Below are 6,847 nucleotides of genomic sequence, written 5' to 3'. Positions count from 1 at the left end.
CCAACTTTCCTTGCCCTTCACATACAGGATCCAGTTTGTGAACCAACAAAGTAATATGATAAAGTAAAAACTTTTAAAATGTGTTCTCGAAAATAACTTTTTTAGTTCTAAAGATTTTTAGTAGCATGCCCAACAGGTTTTTGTTCCAATTCCTGAATTTAATTATTTTTTCTATTGTAGTACAGATGATGCCTCCCACTGTGATCCTTCAGAGACACCAAAGGGTTGACTGGGTGACACATTTTTGAAGGAGTAAGGACACTTGGTGGTACAGATTCTGGGAAGATGGTGGTAACAGTGGCTATATGGCTTTCTGATCTCTCTAAACACATAAAAACAGAGCAACAAGAGCAAAAGCAAAATGCATGTATAATATTTTCAATAAATGTAGGTTATAAGATACCTTCTCAGCCCCCCCAAAATTCAAGCAGATGAGGACAAATCACTAAAAGTTGCATTACTTACCTGTTATCAGTGTCTGTGCAGAAAGAAAAAGTATTGGCACAGCATTTTACTGACTTGATAATAAGAGACCACAAACTACCAACTCACTGGAAAGAGAAGCTGAAACTGCCAAGGTTTCTGCCCTTTTCAATACCACTTAAGTGCAAGGAGCCCAGCTCAAAAGACACCAAAGGTGCTGGTAGCATCATAGCCCTTGTGAAGTCCCCAAACTGACATGTCAGGGCTCCCTTCTAGAACGGGAGTCCACAATATGAGAAACGGCTGGAGTTGAAATCATGATTCAGTAGGAAATGAGTAAGAAAATGAGAAGGTCTAGAACTGTACTGTATACACATGTCCACACTTGTGGCTACTGAGTACTTGAAATGTGGCTAGTCAGAATTAAGATATGCTGCAGGTGTAAATTACACACCAGAGTTTGACAACTTCATAGGAAAATGTTTTAAACATCTCATTAAATTATAATATTAAGTGAAGTAAGAAAAAGACAAATACCATATGGTATCACTTATATGTGGAACTTAAAATATGACACAAATGAATTTATTTATGAAACAGACCCACAGACATAGAAAACAAATTTATGGTTACCAAAGGGGAAAGGGGTTAGGGAAGGGATAAATTGGGAGTTTAGGATTAGTGGATACAAACTACTATGTATAAAACAGACAAGGCCCTACTGTATAGGACAAGGAACCATATTCAATATCTTAAACCATAATGGAAAAGAATATGAAAAAGAATGTGTGTGTATATATATATATATGTATATATACATATTCTTTTATATACATACATATGTATGTGTATATATATTCTTTTATATATATATGCATGGCTGAATCACTGCTATACACCATAAACACACCATTGTAGATCAACCATACTTCAATAAAAATATTTTTTCATCTAAAAAATATTTCATAAATAATTTAATATTGATTACATGTTGAAATAATATTTTGGATAGATGAAATTAAATAAATTATTAATGTCATGTTTCTTTAGGCATTTTTTAATGTGGCTACTAGAAAACGTTATTACACATGTGGCTAGAATTATATTTCTACTGAACAGAACTACATGCTACTGAAGTTTGAGATGTCTTTTAGACATCCCAAGTAGAAAAGTCAATTAGGTAGTTGGATATATGTGACTCGAATACAAGAGAATAGGGAGAGGCAGTTTCTTTTACTGGTTTGGTTTAAATTTTCTTTCACTCTGTTTTTTAAAATGTGGTCTCCTACCATGTTTCCACAACTTAACTTCTGGAAAAAAAAACAAACAGTTGAGTTGAGTTTCATTACAGAACCAGCAATATGGCCAAGGTGGAAAATGCAAAACATAGACCATACCACCAGTTATTTCAAAGATGAGATATATGTACTGTTCCTAGGATGGTATATGTCCATCCAATTCTCTCCAAATGTCTATACATGCACACACAAACATACTTACCTCACATATCTGCTCACACTTAGAATAGTTTTTTAAATGGGATTATCCATTAACACAATTTTCACTAAGTATATGACCACTTTTACATCGATCATTAACCTTGAACCTGGCCTAGAAAATTCCATGGATTGTATAGTCCATGGGGTCACAAAGAATCCTAAAGGACTGACCAACTTTCACTCTCCCAGACATTCCCCTCCCCTCCCCTCACAGACCTCAGGAACCCTTGTTCCCAACATATACATTTTTTTTCCTCCCCTAGAAACTGAGACCTTCCCCCTTGGGCTCCTGACTCCTGCTATTCTCCTTCCTGATCCTGCATCTTCCTTCCAGCACCTCCTACTCCCATCTGAGGAGGAAGTATTCCCCCTACATGCCCTGCCTCTTATTCAACCTGGATATCTCCATCACCCCTTTGCTCTAGCCACCCTGGGTTAAACCCTGCCCACTTTTCTTGTCCAAGCTGCAAAAAGCCTATGCAAAGAGCATATATAACATGTAAATGCTATTTTCCTGGAAAGAACTCTATGTTAGACAGTGGAAATAAAAGATTGCTAGGATAGTATTTTATTCCCTCCCCCTTCCAATGAGTCAGCTAGTATGTCAACAACTTTCTTAAATCCTCTAAATAAGACATAGGACTAACAGTGGTTTTTTGGACAAAAAAAAAAGTCACATTTTTTAAATCAAACCAACGTTTTATTTATTCAAAAATTTCATTGCATAAAGGCAACTTGGAAAAAAGAAAGCTCAGCTTAGAGGCAAACACACGCTTTTTGCAGGGATAAGCAGGGGCTGGAATTAAGTGCCAACAGCAGATAAACTCTAAGTAGTGCCATTACAGGAAGGAGAGGCATCAAAACTGCCTTTACAAACAAGAGCTTCAAAACTGCTCATGATGTTGGTTAATGGCTAGAACATTTGTAAACCTCACAGGTAATCGCCGAACAGGCAGCCCATTCAAGGCAGTGGGGTGGATGCTGATTCCTTCCGCGGGCCTCATGAGGATACTCATGAGAATCACAGCACAGGAGGTGGAGGAGAGGGAGGCGGGCTCTGTATTTCAGCAGGCTCTTCTGAGGAGAGAGGGTTCAGGGCTTCAAGCTCTGGCAGCAAGATACGCCTAACGCCAGAAGGGCTAGGAGTGGAGATGGAACCCAGACCACAAAACCTAGCGGAAGAGGGAGAGGATCTCCCGTCGCAAACATTAGTGGGGGAGGGGGGGCGGCCCTGGTCAGAAGACCCAGGGGAGTTAGAGGAAGAGGATGAATTCTCAAAATACTCCCTACGGAAAGTAAAAAACCTACCAGGAGGTGAGGGTGAGGAGGCACGCATACGGACTGCATGCCAAACTCGCTGGGGAGTAAAGCTTGGGGCCTCGGATTCGAGAGAACTTGAGCTGCTCTGGGGGGAAAGCCTTCCTACGGAGAACTCAGGGGATGAAGGCGGACTCTCACCATTAGGCCCAACCGGAGAGGGGCAGCTAGTAGGTGGTGATCTTCGCTGAGCGGCCTGGCCCCGGAAGGCAAAGCCTGGAGTAGGGCTGCAGCTTTGGAGGGAAGGGCCTAACCCCACTGCGCAGCTACTTGGGGCAGGGCCTGGCCCGTAAGCACGGCTAGGCGAAGCACTGCGGCGGCGGCTGCCACGAGGGCCGCCAGACACGGAACCACCGCGGCGGCGACCAGCACGGCCAGGCCTGGAAGCAGAGCGGCCGCGAACATCAGGGCCAGGCGTGGAACCAAGGCGGCGGCGGCAGCGACGAGCAGGGCCAGGCGTGGAAGCAGAGCGGCCACGATCATCAGGGCCAGGGGTGGAAGCAGAGTGGCCGCGATGATCAGGGCCAGGCGTGGAACCAAGGCGGCGGCGGCAACGACGAGCAGGGCCAGGCGAGGAAGCAGGGCGGCCGCGACGAGCAGGGCCAGGCACGGAAACAGGGAGGCCGCGATGATCAGGGCCAGACGTAGAATCAAGGCGGCGGCGGCGACGAGCAGGGCCAGGCGTGGAAGCAGGGCGGCCGCGATGATCAGGGCCAGACGTAGAATCAAGGCGGCGGCGGCGGCGGCGGCGACGAGCAGGGCCAGGCGTGGAAGCAGGGCCGCCGCGAAGATCCGGGCCAGGAGTGGAAGCAGACCGGCCACGACGCGCCGGGCCAGGCGCAGAAGCAGGACCGCTGCGACGATCAGGGCCAGGCACCAAAGCAGAGCCTCTGCGAAGATCTCCGCGAGGCGCCAAAGCAGGGCGGCCGCGACGAGCAGGATCAGCCGCGGAAGCAGAGCCGCCACGAGGATCAGGGCCAGGTGCCGAAGCAGGGCGGCCGCGACGACCAGGGCCAGGCGCAGAAACAGGGCCACCACGAGGATCAGGGCCAGGCGTGGAAGCAGGGCGGCGGCGACGAACAGGGCCAGGCGCGGAACCACCGCGGAGGCGACGAGCAGGGCCAAGCGAGGAAGCAGGGCGGCCGCGAGGAGCAGGGCCAGACGCGGAACCACCGCGGCGTTGACGAGCAGGGCCAGGTGCGGAACCACCGCGGCGTTGACGAGCAGGGCCAAGCGAGGAAGCAGGGCCAGGCACCAAAGCAGGGCGGCCGCGAGGAGCAGGGCCAGGCGCGGAACCACTGCGGCGTTGACGAGCAGGGCCAGGTGCGGAACCACCGCGGAGGCGACGAGCAGGGCCAAGCGAGGAAGCAGGGCCAGGCGCCAAAGCAGGGCGGCCGCGAGGAGCAGGGCCAGGCGCGGAACCACTGCGGCGTTGACGAGCAGGGCCAGGTGTGGAACCACCGTGGCGGCGACGAGCAGGGCCAGCCGTGGAAGCAGGGCCGCCACGAGGATCAGGGCCAGGCGCCAAAGCAGGCCTGCCACGACGAACAGGGCCAGCTGAGGAACCGCCGCGGCGACGAGGCGCAAGACGAGACGTGGAAGCAGAGCCACTGCGACGATCTGGGCCATGCGCCAAAAGTGGCTGAACGGAATGATTAGGGCCAGGCGCGGAGGCAGAGCGACCGCGACGAGCAGGGCCAGGCACAGAAACAGGGCTGCCACGACCATTGGGGCCAGGCGCGGAAGCACTGCGGCGGCGGGAAGCAGGGCCTGCTTCGGGTATACCGCGGCGAGTTGGGCCTGGCTGGGGTGCACGACTTCCGCGTTGAGCAAGGCCTGGTGCTGATGCTTGACGCCCAAGAGCAGGGCTCGGCCCGGGTAGACGGCGACTGCGACGAGGTGCGCCTGGCTCGGGAGCACAGCAGTAGAAGCGACCAGGGCGCTTATCAGCTGCACCGGACCCGGATGTGTGGCTACGGAGAGCAGGGCCTGGCCTGGCTGCCTGACTGCGGAGAACAGGACCCGATGGGGTGATGCTGCCCTGGAGCGCAGGGTGTTGCATGGCTGCACCGTTGCGGAGGTGAGGGCCAGGACCCACTACTTTGGCCTGGCTTTGGAGGGCAGGAACCAGCAGTGACTCGTGGTTCCTCAGAGAAGCCGAGTTGCTGGGCTGAGACCTTGGAGAAGATGGCGGCGAAGGCACGGACCTCGGAGGCACAGCAGCCACTGGAAACAGAGTATCGAAAAGGCTTCTGAGCCGTGGCAGCCTCCCCGCAGCTGAGCCGCTTCCTCCCACAGCCCCTCCCTGGGCTAACTATCTGGGTGGAATGCTAGTCAAGGCCCCCCGTGGCTTGACCAATGGCAGCCCCACTGCGAGCAGGCTCCATCTGGATGCCTTGGCCTGCCCGGGGCACCATAGCGCTCAGCTCCCCGTGGGGACTCTCACCACCCTGGAAGTCAGGGCACCCCCTCCCCTGCACACCTTCTATGGAGGACTCCCCTGGCTCCTCCCCAGTGAACAAAATGGCGGCGGTAGCCATGTTGCAGAATGAGGAACCTGCTGTGCCGCCACACGGGGCGCCGCCACACGGGGCGCCGCCACCCATGGCCCCACCACCCACACGGGGCGCCGCCACACGGGGCACCGCCACACGGGACACCGCCACACGGGGCGCCGCCACCCATGGCCCCACCACCCACACGGGGCGCCGCCACACGGGGCACCGCCACACGGGACACCGCCACACGGGGCGCCGCCACCCATGGCCCCACCACCCACACGGGGCGCCGCCACACGGGGCACCGCCACACGGGACACCGCCACACGGGGCGCCGCCACCCATGGCCCCACCACCCACAGCGCCACCACCCACTAGAGAGGGGTTGGTCAAGACCGCTGGGACCAAGGCACCAAGACTGGTGTTCTCGGCCCCGTGGGCGTCACCAGGGGCAGAGGCGACCTCGTTCTTTGGCCCTGTGGGCATCTCACCCTGCTGTGCCTTCTGCTCCTTCTCCAAACACGACTGGGTGGCCATAACGCTAGGTTCTACCTCAGTCGCGGAGAGCACGGCTGCAGAAGCTACCTCAGTCGCGGAGAGCACGGCTGCAAATGCTACCTCTGTCGAGCTCTGAGTGCAAAAAAGCGAGGAGGGTGGTCCGATCCCCTGGAGTCTTCACTTCTGATTGGTGGGCTAGATGTCATGTGACCTTCATCTCCCTGGCAACAGGCAAATATGGCTCCACCTAGCGTGGAAGGGGAGGGTTTGTTCCACGCTTCCGGAGTCTGTTTTGCCCGGCCATGGGCCCCCCGCTGAGTTAATTGGTGAATTCCCTATCCTAACCCGGAGCGTATTATGTGTTTTCAAAGAGGGGTTGAGGATAGGGAGGCTGTATATATAAACAATTCGAGTCACACACCCCCACCAAATCAGCTTAGCTTGTAGCACTACTCTGGTGGCTCAATCCTTATCTAGGTGTCCCTCCTGGAATATGGTCAGGATACTGGACCCATATCAGTGACCCTGGAAAGGATGGTCCTGAAACTGGTCCGAGCATCTGGATGACCCATAAAAGGTCTGCTCAGAGAGCAGCCTGAAAGTGAGCAAACG

This window comes from Muntiacus reevesi, chromosome X (assembly GCF_963930625.1).
Source record: "Muntiacus reevesi chromosome X, mMunRee1.1, whole genome shotgun sequence".
Lineage (NCBI taxonomy): Eukaryota > Metazoa > Chordata > Mammalia > Artiodactyla > Cervidae > Muntiacus > Muntiacus reevesi.
This window is presented reverse-complemented; position numbering follows the sequence as displayed.